Below are 18,927 nucleotides of genomic sequence, written 5' to 3'. Positions count from 1 at the left end.
CACACACACACACACACACACACACACACACACACACACACACACACACACACAATAGAATCGTCTGATTATATCTGGATGAGGTTTATCAAAACATGAATATGTTGTTCTTTCTTTCCTTCTAGGAAGGCAGGAACTAAAAAGTCCAGTCTTTTGTCTTTTAGAGACAACCAGATGCCACAGTATGATGGAATATTCCATTGTGTCCACAGCACTTAATGGTATCTGCTCTAAAGTCCAAGAAGCATGTCCTAATTGGTCCTCTCATGCTTCACACATCAGACGAGTGCCCTTTACTCAGGATACCTCAAGGCAAGTCCTTAATTACGACCTCCAGGGAAGCCTGGCTCTTTCCTTCAAAGACTCATTATGGTTTGTAATCACATGGCTGCCTTTACCCAGAAGTAGCCATTATCCCTAACTTGGTGTTAGGTCAGCCCTTGTTTTCTCTGGCTCCGACCACATGTGTCCTAGTTCCGAATTGTATAGAATTTGGTTTTGTCTTAAAAATAAAAATAATAAAAAAAAACTACAGTTAAATCATGTAAGGTATGACTTTCTGTGGTTTTCCCTTCATGACCTGGGGTCTATCTACTTGTCTGTGAAGTTGTGTTATTCTTCGCTAAGTTATAAAATTCTGGGATACAGAGCGGTCACAATTTTAGGATCTACTTTAATGAGAACAGAAATTTCATTTGTGTCATTTTTCTAGTCCCGTTTTGAACGGTTGTGGGTTATGACATAATGGGTTTCTTACAAGTATCTGGGGCTGAACATGAGAAAAAACCCACTTATTTTAGAACGAAGTTGCTTGCTGAATGCTGCACACCTACTTGACCTTGCTGACTGGTTTAATCCTTTCCTGCTGTTTGATAATAGCCCCAGACTGAGTACCTGATGAACAACAGAACACCCCTGGGCTGGAAAGTCTAATTCGAGGGTCTTGGGGCTGTGCCACGTCCTAAAGAGCACAAATAACACTCACAGGACTGAGAAAGGCCAAACATGTCCACTTACTATAACTATGCAGGGAGTAAGTGGGCGCCCAGGGGGGTGGGGGGTGGGTGTTAGGTGAGGCGGGCGTGAGGAGAGAAACGGACATTCAGGCTGCTTCAGCGGTACTGATGATCTCTCCTCAGGGGCCGTGTGACACGTGTCTCACCTTTCTTCTCAATTCCAGGTAGTCCGGGACATTGCTGCCAGAGCCATCTTTCTGAGTTCCAACCCTAATGATTTCACGCTGGTGAGCTCATGCCCTCTGGCTCCCTTTAAGTGTTGGGGTTCCTAGGAATCTATGCTAGGTGTTCTTTGTACCGCAGGAAATCACGGAATTGATTGCACCCAATCCCATGAGTCTCGTCTTCCACTTAAGTGATGATGACTCACAACTTTGTGTCTTTTCTAAACTCCAGACCCATATATTTATAGCTACCAATCAGACATCTCTGCTGCCATGTTCCATGGTGGTTCAGGCAGCAAACCTAACACTTTACCCATCACCTGCCCAACTCTACTCCCAGCAGCTCCTCTTGCATTCTACTTCGTTGTCTGCAGCCGATAGTTAGAAATCACCCATTGATATTATTTTCCCCTGATTCCTTCACAATATAATGAGTTACATTAAGTTTTATCAATACTACTCGCTTCCATTTCTCAAAGATATATTTTTAAAGACTTGGTTACAAAATAAAATTGTGTAAAAGAAACTATGAAAGAATACATGTCAGCAGGAAATTTTGAAATGTTTTATTTCTATAAAAATTATACGTGTATATGTGTATGAGGGTGTTCACATGAGAATTCCAGACCATTGCAAGAATAGTATACCACGCTCTTAACTGCTGAGCCATTTCTTCAGCCCCTAAGGATATTTTTGCAATTCATGTGTATGTGTATTATAAATGCATAGGAAAAATCTGAAAGTAAATCAATATACAATAATAGAATTTCTGGTAATTTACATTTTATTTTTTTGTTCATCCATATATTCTTAAAGATTTATTTTATCTTAAACTTCTTCTTATGTGTCTATATGTGTGGGTATGTGCCGCATGTGCGCCCATGAGGGCCAGATCTCTTAGAGCTAGAGTTACAGGTGGCTATGAGCTGCACTTACTCTTAAGCTCTGAGTCATCTCAGGTTTAAAATTTACCTGTTTTTGTTTCCCACTCTTCTTAATCCCCTCAGAAAGGCTGTCTGTTTGATTTCATGGAGGAGAAGGAGGAGGAAGAGAAAGGTGAAGAGGAAGAAGAGAAGGAAGACAAGAGTAGGTGAAGAGAGAACAGAAGAGGAGGAAAGGAAAATCAAGTTGATTTTTTTAAAAGCATTAGAATAGTTCTTTAAAAAGATGAAAGAATTTAGAAAACAAAAGATCAGTGAATATTCTAAAGGAAAGGGTTTTGAGGAGGCACAGTTGTGATAACAGATTCCAAAGCAATCTGCTGTATAAGAGGACTGCGGGAGAGAAAAGAGGTCACTAGCAGAGTATTTTTGAACCTTTCAGATGACTCCAGCTTATGTCAAGTTGAATAAAACTAGCCAGCCCATGGTTCCAGAGTGAACTGAGTGAGTCCACTGTGGGGATGGCATGGCAGGAAGACAGAAAGCTTGGAGAAAGCGGAGATATAAACCCTCAAACTCTGCCCATAGATGTACTTCCTCCAGGAAATATGCACCTCCTGAAGGTCTCCTAACCTCCCCAAACAGAACCACCAATGAAGACCAAGTGTTCAAAGGCATGAACCTATTCGGGACCTGTGCTGGATAGTTTTATGTCAACTTGACACAAGCTAGAGTCACTTGAGAAATGGAAACCTCATTGAGAAAATAACTCTCCATAACATCTGGCTGTAGGGCATTTTCTTAACTAGCGATTGATGGGGGAGACCTCAGCCCAATGTGGGTGGTTCCACCCCTGGGCTGGTGGTCCTGGGTTCTATAAGAAAGCAGGCTGAGCAAGCCATGGGGAGCAAGCCAGTAAGCTGCACCCCTCTATGACGTCTGCATCAGCTACTGTCTCCAGATTCCTACCCTGTTTGGTTTCCTGTCCTGACTCCCTTCCAAGATGAGCAATGATATGGAAAGTGTAAGCCAAAAAAGCTCTTTCCTCCCTAAATTGTTTTGGTCATGACATTTCATCACCTCAATGATAATCTGAATTAAGACAGAACCTACGACTCTTACCATCTCCATTACTTTCTCGTCCACAGCCTTCAGGAAAGGCATATGGTGGTATGCCTGTCCACCTGTAGACTTGCTAGCAATCTAATCATTTTCATTGTTTCATATACTCTGTAGATAATGCATCCTTCATTTGCCTGTACCAGGGCAGACCTCTTCTGCTGTATACTTCTTTTATATGTCATTTAAAAATATGAACACCTCCAGTCCTCCTTCTGCCCATTCAAGCAAGAGTCCAAAGTCAAATGACTGGTTTCTGATTGCTGTATCTTGTCTAGTCTAATGTTTTTCCTATTCACTCACTTTACTTGGTTGACCTCTTTAAGATTCTGCTGAAATATAGCCTCTCTATGGGAAGCTGTCTCTCCTTTCCCAAAGCAGAGTCTAGAAGTCCTGCAATGGTCATATTGCACTCTATATATTCTGTGTATGACTTTCACTCCTGTCTTTAAAGTGGCCCTTCTCATTTTCATACCGCATGATCTCCGGAAACATAACTAGTCTATGACCTATGGTGGAATTACATACCATAAACCGCAATGAAGTTTATAACAGTATCTCCAAAATGTGTTTAACACATTTAACCTACTGAACATCCTGGGTTAGCCACAGACTCTCATCAAATGTTGCACCAGTTGGAAGTGGCGGTTCAGTGTCACAAATGAAGACCTCAGCATATATCACTAGCCTAGAAGAGAACTGAAGCTCAGAAACTAAAATTCTATTTCTGTTGAATGTGTGCCAAGCTGCACCGTTCACAAAGACCCGCTATCTTAAGTCACAGAACATCTGTATTTGTCCTGACAGTAGGAGCTGATGACTTGAGTGTGTCATGTGGAGCACACGCTTTAAATTCTATCAAACACTTAGTAGCATGAGTGGATTCAGTGCATGCTTTTAGTGGCTTACCAAGTCTTTGCTGGTATCCTCCCGTGAACTTTCTACATGTCTGGTAATGTCGAATCCATCTCCACACTGAGACCAACATCCTGCAACATTCCTAGGGGCAGGAGACATTTCTGAGGGCTAATTAACACCCTTCTACAATGCTCCTATATCATCAAGATAGTGACAGAGTTTGGCTGGGCATGGTGGTGCATGCCTTTAATCCCAGTACTGGGAGGAAGAGGCAGGTGGATCTCTGTGAGTTCAAGGCCAGCCTAGTCTACTAAGCAAGTCCAGGACAGCCAGGGCTCTGTTACACAGAGAAACCCTTCCTCAGAAAACCAAAACCAAAAAAAAAAAAAAAAAAAAAAGATAGTGACAGGATCAATTCCATTCATGTATCTTCACCCGTAAACAGTGACAGAATTCAGAAATCTGAACGACAGTGATATGGGAGAAAAATGAAAGGCACTTAAAGAGTCCCTGACAGCTGAAGCTGGGACATCTGAAACATGTATGACAGGGAATCAGGTTGAAATGTTCTCTCTGTGATCACTGGAGGAGTGCTGTAACCCGCCTCCATTCCCAGGAAAAAAAGGCAGTCCTTTCCTCTATGGCTGTTGCCACCGTTTTTGAAGTGCCACCGAGTCTCACAGACACTTTCTTCCCAGGGCTTCTCACAGTTGTCCCTCTCTGCTCGTGTTAATTTTAACAGTCCGTGAGTGTTCCATCATACAGAGCTCCGTGCAGGGTTTCTTTAAATAGGATTTACATGTTGAAATTTCAAAAAGAGCTGGAAGTACTGATGTGCTGGTAAATGTTCCGAAACCTTCTGTTTGGGGAAAGATTTATTTATCCATTTTTATTTCAGTCTTTGACTTTTCATATGTGTATATACTGAGGTGGGAAATTTGTACCCCCTGACCCCCACTGATATCCTTTTTCTTAACAACAATGCTCCTTTTACTTTTGATATGTTTTTCTGATTTACTATAAACCCTCGCTGAGAGCCGGAGCCTTGTGAGCCTATTCTGTATGGGTGTTGAATCAGTGATGGGGCTAATCATATGAAGAGATTTTCTGTTTTAGTTTCTTGTTGTTTGCTTTTTTTACAGGTGATGATAGCTGCTGTGAGTTTATGAGTACAGAGTGCAACGGCTTTAGAAGACACCGTGTCATGGCGCTTCTCTTCAACCTCTGGCTCTGATATTCTTTCCACCCCTTCTTCCACTGTGTTCCCTGAGCTGGGCGGAGGGGAGGGGCAGATGAGATGCCATAATGTCTAGCTAGGGCCTGACTCCACAGTCGCTCACTCTCTGCATTTTGACCAGTTATGAGTCCCTATATTAACTGCCACCTGCTGAAAAGGAAGATTCTCTGGTGAAACTGTATACAGTGTCCTCTCTAGGCAGACTACGTGGGAACCAGACATTCTAAGTAAACCTCCTTTTGCAGGAGTTTACTTAGAATCCTTTAAATGGGGTACAGGTCTCAGTGGCAACTTTCATCCTTACAAGTCTAGCAAGCCCTTAATCACCTACAGGTTCTCCAGTTTCTCCTGTACCTTTTCCCTCTGTCCCCTCAGTCTTTTCTCCTCTGCCATCCCCAATGAACATATCTAGTTTTACTAAGGTCCCTGGAGCCCCAGGACTCCTGGAGAGGCCACCACCACTTCCTTCACTTCCTTCCTTCCTGATCTGTGTCCCCATTACTGGAGGACAGCCCTGCCAGCACCAGTAGTGGCAAGTCTTACCAAGCAATCTGCTGACTTTTTCCTTCCCAGGAAGTATCCACCAGGGGAGGGGTCAAGCCGTTCAAGTACATGCATCTTTCTCCATGGATGATTTAACCCTGTACAGTCCATAGCCAGGCTGATATTCAGCAGTATGGACAGAGTTCCTAATCTCTCCTTTTCTTTTGAATAGAGCCAGGAGGGTGTTCGCATAATTCTATTCACTTACTATCCTCAAGAAGAAAAGCACCGTTATCAGCACCAAGGCCTTTGCCAAAAGTTAGGCAGCTTGACATTGTAATCAACATCCCCAGCTGCTGGGCCCCACCTAGCAACCTGCCTGGAATTATCAAAGAAGTGGACCAGGGAGACCACATGATAAACTGTGTCTTAGAAGGACTGAAAAAGTGTGCTTGACTGTGTGTAAACTTTGAGAAGGTGAATACACCAGGGTCTGAGGAAAACCTAACATTATTTCAGAGAAGGTGTGATAGTCCATTTAAGAACTGCCTAAAAGATTAAAGCACAACTCTGGGTAGGACTGTGAGGGCATCTTTACAGACATTTAAGTCATGAGGACACTGCTGTAATGAGTTGGTTAATCCACTGATGGATTCATTATTATGATAGTATTATTTCAAGATGGTACAAGGCAGAAGGTGGACTTTGGAGAGGGGCATGTCTCTCATGGCTATAACCTTCATTGACCTCTTGTATCACTCCCCACCTTCTGTTTCCTGCTTCCCAGTGACATGAGCCACTGTGTTCTGTCACAACTCCCCACCACGGCATAGTGATACCTCTGAGATGGTGTGCCAAAATAGGCAACTCCTTCAAGCTGTCCTCAGGTATTTTGGCTAACAGAGAGTGTTCTAACATCAGCCCTGGTTCTCCTGGTAGGTGGGTTGTCCTGAGAATCTATTTTGGTATCCCAGAGTCAACTTCTGAGAGCAGAAGAAAACTGCAAAACTTAGCCCCAGATTCTTAGACTCCCATGAATAGCTACTAGACACTGGGGTTGAAGTTATTTAATTATTGGGGCAGGGCAAAGGAAAAAGGAAAGGGTCCAATATAACCAGCAAACATAGACATCAAGATGTAAACCTCAGTCTTGATTTAGTGATTAGAATATACTACATAGTTAAATGTTAATTAAATACCTCAATCTCTATTCCAAAAGCACGAGTTCAAAGGCAAGCTAGGGCTACATAGTGAGACCTTGTCTCAAAAGGGAAAACAAAAACCCAAGTTATTTTTGTCTATGAAGGCCCATGGCCGGCTTCTGCTCTCTTCACCTAGGGATCTTCCTTATGCACATCAGTTTCTGTATCAGACCCCGCACGGGTGAAAGGCAGCAGATTTGGTGGCTTTCACGTTCTCTGGATCCAGCAGGCAGCCAGCCTTGGCTCCTTATTTCTTGGTTGACATCATTATTTGTTTTAATACCAATCGACTGAAAAGGATTACATAGATAACAACTTGGTAAAAAGAGCCCATAATGTCACCGAATCTCTCACTGCTTCGTGAACCAGTTTCCATGCACTGATTGAGAGGGCAGCCCCACCCCCACCTCCTGCCCAGGTTGCCTCTGTATTGTGGAGCATGCAACACACAGGAGACATTTCATAGAACTAGAGTGTTCTTGGCAGCCCAATGGGTGTTTTTTTTTTTTTTTTTTTTTTTTTTTTTTTTTTTTTTTTTTTTTTTTCGAACAAGCAATCAACCATGGCAAGAAGTGGGTGGCTCTCTTTGGAGTGTCTGATGATTCGTAACACTAGTAGCTGTGCTGTAGGAGGATTCATCTTTCTCAAATAGCCACATGTCACTCGGATTTTTGCCTCCAGTTTCTTACTGTTAGGTCCCTCTGCCAGCTTATTTACCTCCTTTGTACAGGGCCCCAGGCACCAGGTGCTCTTTCCTGTGTGTTCTTGCTCCCATCTTAAAACAGACTACTCAAGAATGAGTGTCAAATGGCTTGGGACTCATAACTCCATATAACAGAAAGTATCACTAAATTGTCATAAGCAAACAAGGTACTTCATTGGCAAATTCAATAGAATAGGGTACAGGCACGTTAGACGGGCTTAGCTACATTTCATATCCTGAGACTTGGTCTTGGTTATTTCTATGTCTCAGCATTTGAAGCAATACTGAGTTACAATTATTTCATGTAGATGGTTTTGTTGCTGCAGTACTTTTAATTTTTTAAATTATTTGTGTGTCCGTGTGTGTGTGTGTGTGTGTGTGTGTGTGTGCGCGCGTGCATCTCTGTGGGTATGTGCACGTAAGTGCAGGTGATCTCAGGGGCCACAGGTACCAAACTCAGGTCATCTACAAGAGCATATGCGCTTTTAACCACCGAGCCATCTCTCTGATTCTCCGTTGGGGTACTTTTATTTGAGGTAGGGTTTCATGAAGTTCAGCCTGAATTAAAACTTGCTTTTATAGCTGAGTATGATTTTGAACTCCTAACTTTCCTGCTTCTGCTTTCCAGGTAGCGGGCTTGCAAGCATGCATTGCCATTGCTAGCTTTTTAGAATTTTACTTTACAAGGGCATAAAAGCAATAGTAATCATGCCCCTAAAATTTAACTTTTTTTTTTTTGAGAGAGGGTCTCTCTATGTAGTTCTGGCTGTCCTAGAACTTGCTATGTAAACCAGATCCGCCTCAAACTCAAAGAGATTCTCCTGGCTCTGCCTTCTGGATGCTGGGATTGAAGCTGTGTACCACCAAGCCCAGGTAGTTTTTAACTTCAATTTTTATTTTATTTTATTTATTTATTTATTTATTTATTTATTTATTTATTTATTTATTTATTTATTTTTATTGAGCTACTGGTATGTTATACAGAACTTTCGGAGAGCTGGGAAGCCACACACAGCCCTGCCATCTCTTGAGTGAACAACACACACACTGCAGTGTACTGTGTTGCTAAGCTACGATGATTAGCAGGTCCAGTGTAGGAAATGAGCCTTCGATTGCAGTATTTTTTCTTTTTTTTTTAAACAGGGTTTTTCTGTGTAGCCTTGGCTGTCCTGGACTCACTTTGTAGACCAGGCAGGCCTTGAATTCAGAGAGATCAGCAGTCCTTTGCCTCTCTGCATTGCTGGGATTACAGGCTTGGGCCACCACACCCAGCCAGCTATAGTATTTTCAGTTCAGAGTTTATCAGTACACAACCCCGCGGTAAAGTGAGGAACATTTGCATAGACTTCCTTTCTCAAGTTCAACAGGAAGTGTTTCCTCCCGACAGTTCACTCAAAAGTTCCAGTGTTTATTAACTTCTTTCTGATTATCCTCCTGGGTCATAGATCCTTCCTTGAATTACTCATTATTAACTAAGATAAATGTTCTCTCAACTCTTCCATCCATGGCAAATGGCCAGCAGAGCACATAGCTAGTCTAGTTCAAGGTAGTATTGGAATAAAAGGAAGAAGAAGAAGAACAGCAGGGAGGCAGCAGAGTAAAGCTGGCTTGTCTTTTGTAGGAATCAAAGTAATGAGTCCAACTTGATGGGACCCTCACTGGAAAAACTGCTGTCTATGAGTGACATTTTGATGATGACTGAGGCAATCTTCTGGCTGGACAGCACATGAATTAGAAGTATCTTTCCTTCTCTTAGGTGAAGCAATGGCAATCCGTAACTTTGAAGAAAGCAGCAGAGGCAGGCTTAGAGTACTTTGGGGTGGAGTGTGTTGGTGTCTAGAGCCTATCTCAAATAGATTTGTGGCAAACACAGATAAGGCACTTTCATATAACACTGACAAGTAGATATGGGTGGCCATCTGAATATTCTCTCAATTCTTCCATAAATGAAATGTTGCTGGTTGCTGGAAAATGTTTTCAGAAAAGTCTGTAAAAACCAAACAAAATCAACACACACACACACACACACACACACACACACACACACACACAATCACCAAAATTTTTCTGTTTACTTCTGAAGTCTCAGAGTACTTCCATAAAAGATGGAGAGATTCAAGCTTATTTTGGCAGTAAAATAAAATACTATTTATTGCTTTTCCAACAAAAAATGAAAATCACATGTCGTTTCCATCTCTGTTCACAGGGTGTCATAATTTCATTTTGTGGTGTTTGCACATGTGTGGATTTACTTGTGCGTTTGGGTACACAAGAGCACACATGTGTCCAGGACTGAGAATAACTCCAGGTGTTATACTTTACTTGTAATCCCTATTTATTTATTTGGCCTAGAATTTTCCAAGTAGGCTAGGTTAACTGGCCAGTGAATCCCTGAGATTTGACTGTCTCTGTCTCCACAGTGCTGTGATTACAAGCACATGCTACTATGCCCAGCTGGGTTTTGTTGTTTGCTTTTTCATTATTTATTTTAAAATTAAAGCATAAACACATTGTTTACCCCCTTCTCTTTCTTCCTTTCAACCCCTCTCACACACTCCCTCCCTCAAATTCATGGCCTCTTTTTCTTTAATTGCTATTGTTACATATCTACAAATATAAAAATACATAAATGCAACCTGCTGATTCCACTCAGTGATGCCTGTGTAACACTTCAGGCCCGACCACTCAGTACTGGATAATTAAGCAGAGAGGTCAAACCTAGAGAAGGCACAATTTCCCCGCTCTCATTTCTTTGAAAATACTATGCTAAATGAAATAAGCCAGACCTGTGCCACATCAAACACCACCCCCTCTATATAGCGTACGATACTACTACTGTGAAAGGCAGGGGACAGGTGAAGACAGGTGATTCCTGATGGATCAGAGCTAAGGGCTTAGAGTGACTCTTAACGATACGCCTCCCTGAGGTTATGATGAAATGTTCTAAAACTGATTGTAGTAATGGTTATAGAACTAAGAATAATTAAAAAACACTGAATGGGGACATTTAGGTAGAGTCAATGGTGTGTGAACTTAGCTGTGAAATGTATTTTAAAAAAAGGAAATAATATCCTGTCTTAGTGTTCTGTTGCTATGAAGAGATACTGTGACCACGGCAACTCTTAGACAGGGAAACACTTAGCTGGGGGCTTGCTTACGGTCTCAGAGGTTCAGTCCATTATCATCATGGTGGGAAGATCCTGGAGCAGCAGCTAAGAGTTCTACACCCTGATCCTCAGGCAGAGAGGAAATACTGGACCTAGCATGGGTTTTTGAAACCTCAAAGCACACCCTCAGTGACACAGCAGGCCATACCTGTTAACCATTTCACATAGTGTAACTCCCTGGTGACCAAGGATTCAAATCTATGAGCCTATGGGGATGTTGGAGGTGTTCTCATTCAAGTCACCACACTCCCCTTAATGGACTATGTTGCCTAATGCCAGTATCATTTTCTTCACAGAACTAACTTTCAGGATGAAACCATGAGGAGTGTTAGGTGGAGTGGGATTCTTGTAGACTCTTAGGCACTTGGTTATTGAGTGTGTGTGTTGTATGTGGTATATGTGTGTTGCATACATGTGAGTGTGCTTGCCTGTGCATATTTGGAAGCGAGCATGAGGAAACAAAGGAGGTTTTCAGTTCTCTTCTACCTCTCTGTTGTATTGTTGGGAGTGTCTCATTTGATCAGAAGCTAGCCTGTCTAGGCGGGGTGATCAGCAAGCTCTTGGGATTCACTTTTGTCTTCCACTCAGTTTTAGGGTACAAGCATTCATGTTCAGCTATGGCTGGCTCTTTATACAGGTGCTGGAGAATTCAAATTCAGAGCCTCATGCTTGCAGAACAAACCTCTTACCCACTGAACTAGCTCCCTAGCTCCCTTAAATTCTCAGTGTTGAATGTCCAATAATTTTAACTGGATAGAAAGGATTTCTTTTCATACAAGTCTTTGACTTGCTTGGTTAGGTTCACACCAAGGTTAGAAAGGATTTCTAAATAGTCAGAAAAAGATACCATAATAATAACAACAACACGTGGAAATTCTCCTTCCCCTTAAATTCTCAACTTTGGCTACCAAAGTTCTTTGGAGGTTGGTTTAATCATGTGAAAATTGTGCTATGAGATCTGAACTCTGGAATGAGAAGGCAGTGCCTAACTGTCCATTAGCTACATGCACATCTACCACAGAAGCCTATCTCTGCCTGGTTATTAGCAGTAGCTGGCTCTGTAAGGAATTTGGGCTAGTCTTTTAGAATGGCTAGAACTGCAACAAATATGCATGGTTCAGGACATCACACTGACTCTCTCCTGGCAACTGGATGCATTTATAAAGAAAGGAACACATCTTTAGAAGTCTTCTGCTCTGGTATTCCCCAGTCATAATCCATCACTTCTTTCCTTTTAGCTCCCAGGCTGGTTCCTTTTATGACCAACTTGTGGCATTTGGGCATTTCCTTAAGTCTGTTCCAGTAAATGCAGTTCCTGGTTTTTCCCTGCTTTGGGTGGCTGAGTGTCTCTTTCCAGGAAGTATTTACATTGTGACCCTTCACTTTTATTTGAATGACCCTCTCTCCAATACCACTGGGTTCTTTTTTTTTCTCCTTAGATACACTTAACAGCTTCTGGATCCTTCCTCAAACTGGATTAGCAGCAAGGTTCCTGCAGTAACCCTTTCATTACCAGAGTAATTTTCTTCACTTATTGCTTTGAACTTCAGCATTTACAAGCAGCACCTGTAAAACTCCAAGGTAAAGGACACGTGACTTGTTCTTGCTTTTACTTGTCCAGTATTCTTATGGTGAAGTCCTTTGAAGTCATTTTCTTTCTCCTTTCAAAAGTCAAAGAAAGGCCTGGGCTGAGGCTGCCCTCCCTTGCACTTAGGAAAAGCACAAGTCTAATGAAACAGTATTGTCAAGTTTCTGCACTTTTTCCAAGAATCAAGGCAACCGATTCAAGTTTAGCATTTTGAATTCTTTGTTATGTAGTTTTGGCTACACGTTTTCTTGACTCAGCCAGTAGTGAAACATCAAGAATAAAAGCCACGGGAAACCGCTGCCAGCTTAAGCAGCTTCCTATTGCAAACATTAGCTTTTTCCGGTTCTTACTCAGTAGGCTATAGACAGAGACTCAGGAGACCACCCCTCTGTGATGGGACAGGTATGCAATGCTTAGTCCTAAGTGGCCTAAAGAATCTGAACAGAAGTGGCTAGGAAGAGTCATGAACAGGGTTCCCAGGAATGTTTAAACCCTGCTATGAAAACAGCATGTGACAGCCACTACTAATCACCAACTCTGACAAAATTAGAGTCACGTTAGAGCACGTCTGTGGTGGGCATTATCTTGATTATTGTGATTCCATTCAGTGGGTAGGAAGGGCATCCTGGATTGCACACGAGTGAGGCCAGTGAGGCACCGAGCAACAGCATGCATGGAGCCACATCCCTCTCTGCTTCTTGACTTAAGTGACCAGCTGTTTCAAGCAACTGCTGCCTCAAGTCACCCCCTGATGGGCTGTACATTAAACAGTGCGCTGAAACAAGTCCATCCTCCCACAAATTCTGGGCGGGTTTTATCCTAGCCATAGGAAAAGAAGCTAAGACACAATGTAAGGAACAAGATGTCACGCTGATATTACTGAAATCTCCATGAGGGCATTGTTTACATTATTATTTATTTTACATGTATGGACGTTTTGTCTGCACACGTGTCTGTAGTGCCCACGGAGACCAGAAGAGGGCATCAGGTCCCCTGGGGCTGGAGTTTGAACAATCAGGGCTGCCACCTGGATGTTGGGAATTGTAGCCCAGGGGTTCCCTGGAAGAACAGATAGTTCTTAACAGCTGAACCACCGCACCAGCTCTGAAGGCATTGTTTAAATGTAGAGGCTGTTTACAATTTTACAGCAAAGGAGACCCAGAGGTTCAGAATCGTGTGCGTGTGTGTGTGTGTGTTCAGCAGTGGACAGAGACACACAAACATGAAGAATACTCTTTTCGCCTTGTTCAGCTTAGAAGGTGGAGGAGACTCTTGGCAATTTCAGAATGAGCCAGAATGGTTACAACGCCTTACAAATTACTTGGGTGTTCATCTTCTGTTACCTAGGCACTGTTTAATGAAAGGCCACACTAGTTTCTAGTGGCAACTGATTCTCCAGGGACTAAATCAAAAGCAAGGAACAACAGAGCAAATTGCAGAAGGTAATGGCGAGGCAGGGTAATACAGACCCACGGAGTAACAGATCCCTGCAAAGACCAGCTGAAGTCCTCAGGTGAATAATACCCACAGCAAGCCCGGGGCCTTATACTATGGTTACAGTTCCTGCTCTAAAAGCTTTGACTTTACGAGACTAGAGCAGAACAAAAGGGTTTCCTGGATAGGGAGAGGGTGTGTGCATACTAAAGTGTTTTAAACCTTGAACCTAAAGAAACGACAAACCCACTAGCACCATTTATTTTCGTGTGGTGGTTAATTATTTGCATCAAACCGAGGAGTCGGAATACAGTCCTCGGGAACAATTCACTCATCCAGCATCCAACCTTTTACTAAGTGCGTAGTCCCTGATGCCCTGGAGACAGCCGTAGTCCAGTCAAGGAGTTAAAAATTGCACTAGGGTTTGCAGGCGGCAGAGACCTGCCTTTCACATTGTCCCACGTGGTCCCAGCAGGTGAGTGTGGGTGTGGGCGCGTGCGGCTCGTGGTCTCTGCGGAGTGAGCGGGAACACGTGTCAGAATGGCTGGGGTCACAGTGCAGGTCCGGGTGTCACCTCACCCTGCCTCAGCATAGCCTCCCGGGCCAGCACCAGAGAGAAGCCGGCGTCTCGGACCCACTCCCCGGAGGCGGTGCGGGAAGAACCCGCCGCGAGCGATTGTGAGTGAGCGTGGGTGCACGGGGGCCGGGCGATGGCGAGCTGGTGCGCAGGCGCAGAGTGCGCGAGCCGGCGGGCGCCGCAGAGCGCGGGGGGCGGAGCCGGAGCGCGGGGACCAGGCCATGGCGGCCGCCGGGCGCTGGTGCCGGCGCTCGGCCTGGGAGCGCCTTTGTGGCCGCGGACGATGGTGACCTCGCGGCTCGGGCCGCTGCCGCTGCCTCCGCCTCCCGAGACTCCGCAGCCGAGGCCGGACGCGGGAGAGCCGCCGCTGTGAGCCGCGCATACCGTGCCCCCCACCGTCGTAGCCGAAGATCTCACCGGAGGGGCGGGAGTCGGAGCCGGGCAGCAGCGGACACCGCCATCCCCAGTGCCGCCCCGCAGGCCGGGACGCTGCGGCCCCAGGTGATTGCGGTCAGCCCGGAGCATCCCGCAGCATCCCGCGGGCCTGCTGCCCGCTGCGCTCCCCCTCCCCCACCCTCGCTCCTCCCCCACCGCGCCCCCTCCTCCTCCGGATCTTGGCCAGGGCCTGGTCCCCTTCTCACCGCGTCCTCCCGCCCACCTCCTGGGGAGCGATCGGTCTCCTGCGACCTCTTCGCTGAGCTTCGTACTCGCTCCCGGCGCCTCGGCTGTCTCCTCCCCACCCTTCATCCCTTCTCTCTCCCGCGCCTGGAGAGGGAGAGAACCCTCACATTCCTGAGATGCCCTCACTCGGGCTCACCCCTCTCTGCTTTCCAGTACCCCAGTTGCAAGGCCTTTCCCAGTCTCTCTTGCAGAGCTGCCCGGTCCGGGCTCCTTTGCTCAGGTTTGCGTTTCCAACTTTACCTCTTGCATTTTTGTCCACTCTTTGCCTCCAAGCTTCTTCCCCTCTTTCCTGGCGTCTCCCCACCTCGCAGCCCCTAAACTCAGCCTAACCATGTGCAGGAGGTGCAAGGTTATGGGGTTGGTTGCGGGGTTCTGACAAACCTGCCAAGCCCATCGAGTAGGGGGACACCTGGCTCAGCGTGCAGTGTTACCCTTCACAGTCAGGAGCTGCTCATCTCTTGCTGTGCCCTGGTTCTTTTTCCCGCTTGCCATCCCTGGGTTGGCCCTCTCCAGCTCTGCTTTCTCATCCTAGGACCCTTGTGGAATGAAGCTGCATTTTATCTGGGATTTAAGAACTTGGCACGACTCTTCGTAACACGCCTTTCGGTGTGTGGCGCGGTAGAGCGAGCACCCTTGGCGAGACGGGAGAGTGCCGGGGCCTCTTCCTGGCAGAGTTTGTGCCCCACGTAATCCCCTAGCCTTGGGGCTGCTGCGTCCGCACGGCGCTGTGCTGCGCCGCCTGCTTGCCGCGAGCTGACTTGGGGTTACTACAGTTCAAATGTATCTGAGAAAAGCAGGCGTGGGGCGGGGAGGTACGGGGAGAGAGCGAGCTGGGGCGGGGGAAGGGGCCTTTGCAGTAGGAAGGCATCAAAGATTAATGGATGGCTTTGCATCTCTGTCTGCAGTAAACAGGAAACTAGTCTGAAAGGAAAGGGGGTGGGGAGGACTGTGTGTATCTTTATTTTATAAAATACCGAGTGGGCAGTTTTGTGAATCTTGAACCAGGCCCAAAAGGATGAGCTGTCGCTGCTGCAGTCGTGACCCAGGCTGAGCGCCCAATGGCAGAGGTAGCATTGTTTTCCTTCGCTCTGCCAGTCCCTTAGGTTGGATGGTGGCTCTTGCACTTGAGTGTGGATTCTTTGATGGATGGATGTGGTTTCGGAGATGATGAGGAATCACAGGATTGCTAGTAGTTTCTGTGGAAACGAAGTACATACAAAGTTAGCTAGCAACACAGTGGGAGTGGGGAGGACTAGCTATATTTAAAACGTGTGCCAACGCTTATGTAAGGAAGTTCTTTCTCTTTCCTGGTTTCTCCTTTCTGGGCGGAGTTCACGTAGGATTTTAGGGTCCAGCTTCCCCCCTCTCACTTTTTTTTTATTTTAAGGTCTTAGCATCCCAATAGATAGACAAGCCTCCCTGTCCCCCATCTGCTTACCTTCAATTTTAGTTGATTTAGGTTTTGTTTTGATTGCTCGGGGCAAAGAGAGAAGGTTAATGGTGATCGTTTTGTTTACCCTCTGTCAGATGAGGAAAGAGGAGGTGTGACTAAAGTATCCATATCATCAATTTAAGTCAACGGCTAATTTTACATTGAGTCATGAGATATTCTTACTTCTGCTTTGTCCTTTTAAAAAAGGGAAAGGGAATTAAGGAGTTGTGGGATTCCTTTATTTTACCACATTTTCTTTTCTTTTCTTTCTTTCTTTCTTTCTTTCTTTCTTTCTTTCTTTCTTTCTTTCTTTCTTTCTTTTCTTTCTTCTTTCTTTTCTTTCAAGGTAGTTTTTCCAGCAGAGCCCAGCCCAGTTGAGGATACTTTATCCTCAAATACTATTTTTGAATACTCACTATTCAAAACTAAAATTCAGTAGTTTCAGGAAAATGCAGAATTAGGATCCTTGTTTCCTGATCTACAAATCCGAGTATAAACTGCACTTTATACAAGTCATCGCTGTTTTCCATGTCTTGGAAAGGCATTTTTTGAAACTGCCTTTAGGTTTTGGTTTTGGCGAGCATTTATTGAACCTTTCTGGGAAGAAAACTTCATTTCTAAGCCGCTGTGCTGTGTGAAGTGGGTTTGCGTTTGCATGGCAAACAGGATAGACTACGCTGGAAAGTTTAGGATCTTACGGCATTTGTGTCTGTCATACCTTTCGTTTTTGTTGTTCCCGTGCCTGTGATTTGTGGTTTTGAGAGAATTGTGAGCTCCACTTTCATAAATGCTCACTAGCCTGTCCTAACCCAGGAAAATATATTGATTTTGAACTAGTCATTGGGATATATAACTTCCATTATTATTTAGTGTCTCTTTGTGGGCATGTGGGCAGTATCTCTGGTGTGGAGGTCAGAGGACAACTTGGGAGTGAGTTCTTACCTTCAGCCATGTGGGTCTCTGGGGTCGAACCCAGGTCCTCAGGCTTGTCCACAAGCATCTGAAGCACAGAGTCATCTTGTTGCCCAGAAGGCTGTATTTTTGCTTCATGTTCTTAACAACATAGCAGTTTGGAAGGCGTTAAGAAATCTCTAGCTTCAACAAGGGTGGCAAATCTCTGAATTTTGTCTAGATGTTTAATGCATGTACTTTGATTTGTGATGTTTTCCACTTCTTCAAATTCTGAGACACACAGGGTTGGTCTTTGCTGTTTTATGTTTTCCCCCATGTACTCGTATAGGGCATCTTACTAACGACTTAACAGCAGGTCCAGAAATCAACGGGACGTTAAATAAGTAATAGATTTGTTCTTAAGTGGGCTGACTTCATCGATGCCAATCTTTTTAGACATTTGGCTCTTGAGTTAGCTAAGTTTTGTTTTTTGGATATTCTTCTGCTCAGACAACTTTAGGGACCCAAGGTTTCATTTTGTTTCATTTCTTTTCTTCTTTTCTTTTTTTGTGTTATGTTTATGAGACAGGAGCTGTAGGTGGGAATTTCCAGAGAACATGTACCTTTTGGCTAATGGATTTCTTTTGTAATATGGATGATCCCTGTAAGGATTAGGCAGCATTTTTTCCCCCCACCCATGTTCAGATCTGGATTTCCACAGCAAGAGTATGTGCTATTTTTTCTCTTATAGTGCTACAATAAACGGAAATGCAATCGTTTAAAAAGTAACGTTAAACACAGAGGAAGGCTATAGATTAGATGACTACTGACCAGGAATATTAACTCAGCAATGCCTGCCTCTGTTTGTTAGACAAGTAACAGTAGTGACTTATATTGGATTCTAGAATTTGCAGAAATAGTCAGTTTTCCAGTACAGTATTAAGGCTGCATGCTGTTGCATAGTGCTTCTGTTTCTCTGTAGGTTTTAAGACATCCCTTAGATACCTAAAACTTGCTTTTGCAAGTTTTTTGCTCAGATCCCATTCATAAATGGCATATAGCGTATGAGCATCTGTATGCATCCTGTATGCTTTTATTGAATTGTATTCATTGTCATTCAGGTAGAGGCCTGGGGGGTGGGTCCCAGGACCGATTGTGTGGGAGTTGGTTCTTTCCTTCCACTGTGTAGTTTTCAGGCATCGGATTTAGGTTTTCAGGCTTGGCACAAGCAAGCCCCCTTTACCAGCTGAGCCATCTCAACTGCACACATCTTTTGTTCAAACTCGTTTACAATACCTAGTATAATATATAGGTAGGTAGTCTTTAGTCTGTATTACTTAGGAATCAATGACGGGAAAAGGTCTGTACGTATTCAGGTCTGTACATATTCAGAACAAACGTTTCTGTGTTTTCAGGCCGAGATTATTGACTGTGCTGACACAGGGCCTGTGTTGACTGTAGTAGCAAGAATTCCCTTGTAAGTCGAGGTTTCTC

General features: G+C 44.4%; 1 protein-coding gene across 4 annotated transcripts in view; it reads left to right on the top strand.

Annotated features, from left to right (window-relative positions):
- Positions 1-14,242: 14,242 nt before the first annotated feature.
- Positions 14,243-18,927, top strand: part of Rnf145 (ring finger protein 145) — a 44,590-nt gene continuing 39,905 nt past the window's right edge. Inside the window, exon 1 of one of the 4 annotated variants that reach the window (XM_055610695.1) lies at positions 14,243-14,327. The gene's annotated coding sequence lies outside the window, so the exon portion shown is untranslated. The other 3 variants (XM_055610694.1, XM_055610693.1, XM_055610696.1) reach the window with 3 other exon arrangements.

Source organism: Psammomys obesus, unplaced genomic scaffold (genome assembly GCF_907164565.1).
Source record: "Psammomys obesus unplaced genomic scaffold, mPsaObe1.curated_primary_1811, whole genome shotgun sequence".
In the NCBI taxonomy this organism is placed as follows: Eukaryota; Metazoa; Chordata; class Mammalia; order Rodentia; family Muridae; genus Psammomys; species Psammomys obesus.
This window is presented reverse-complemented; position numbering and strand designations above follow the sequence as displayed.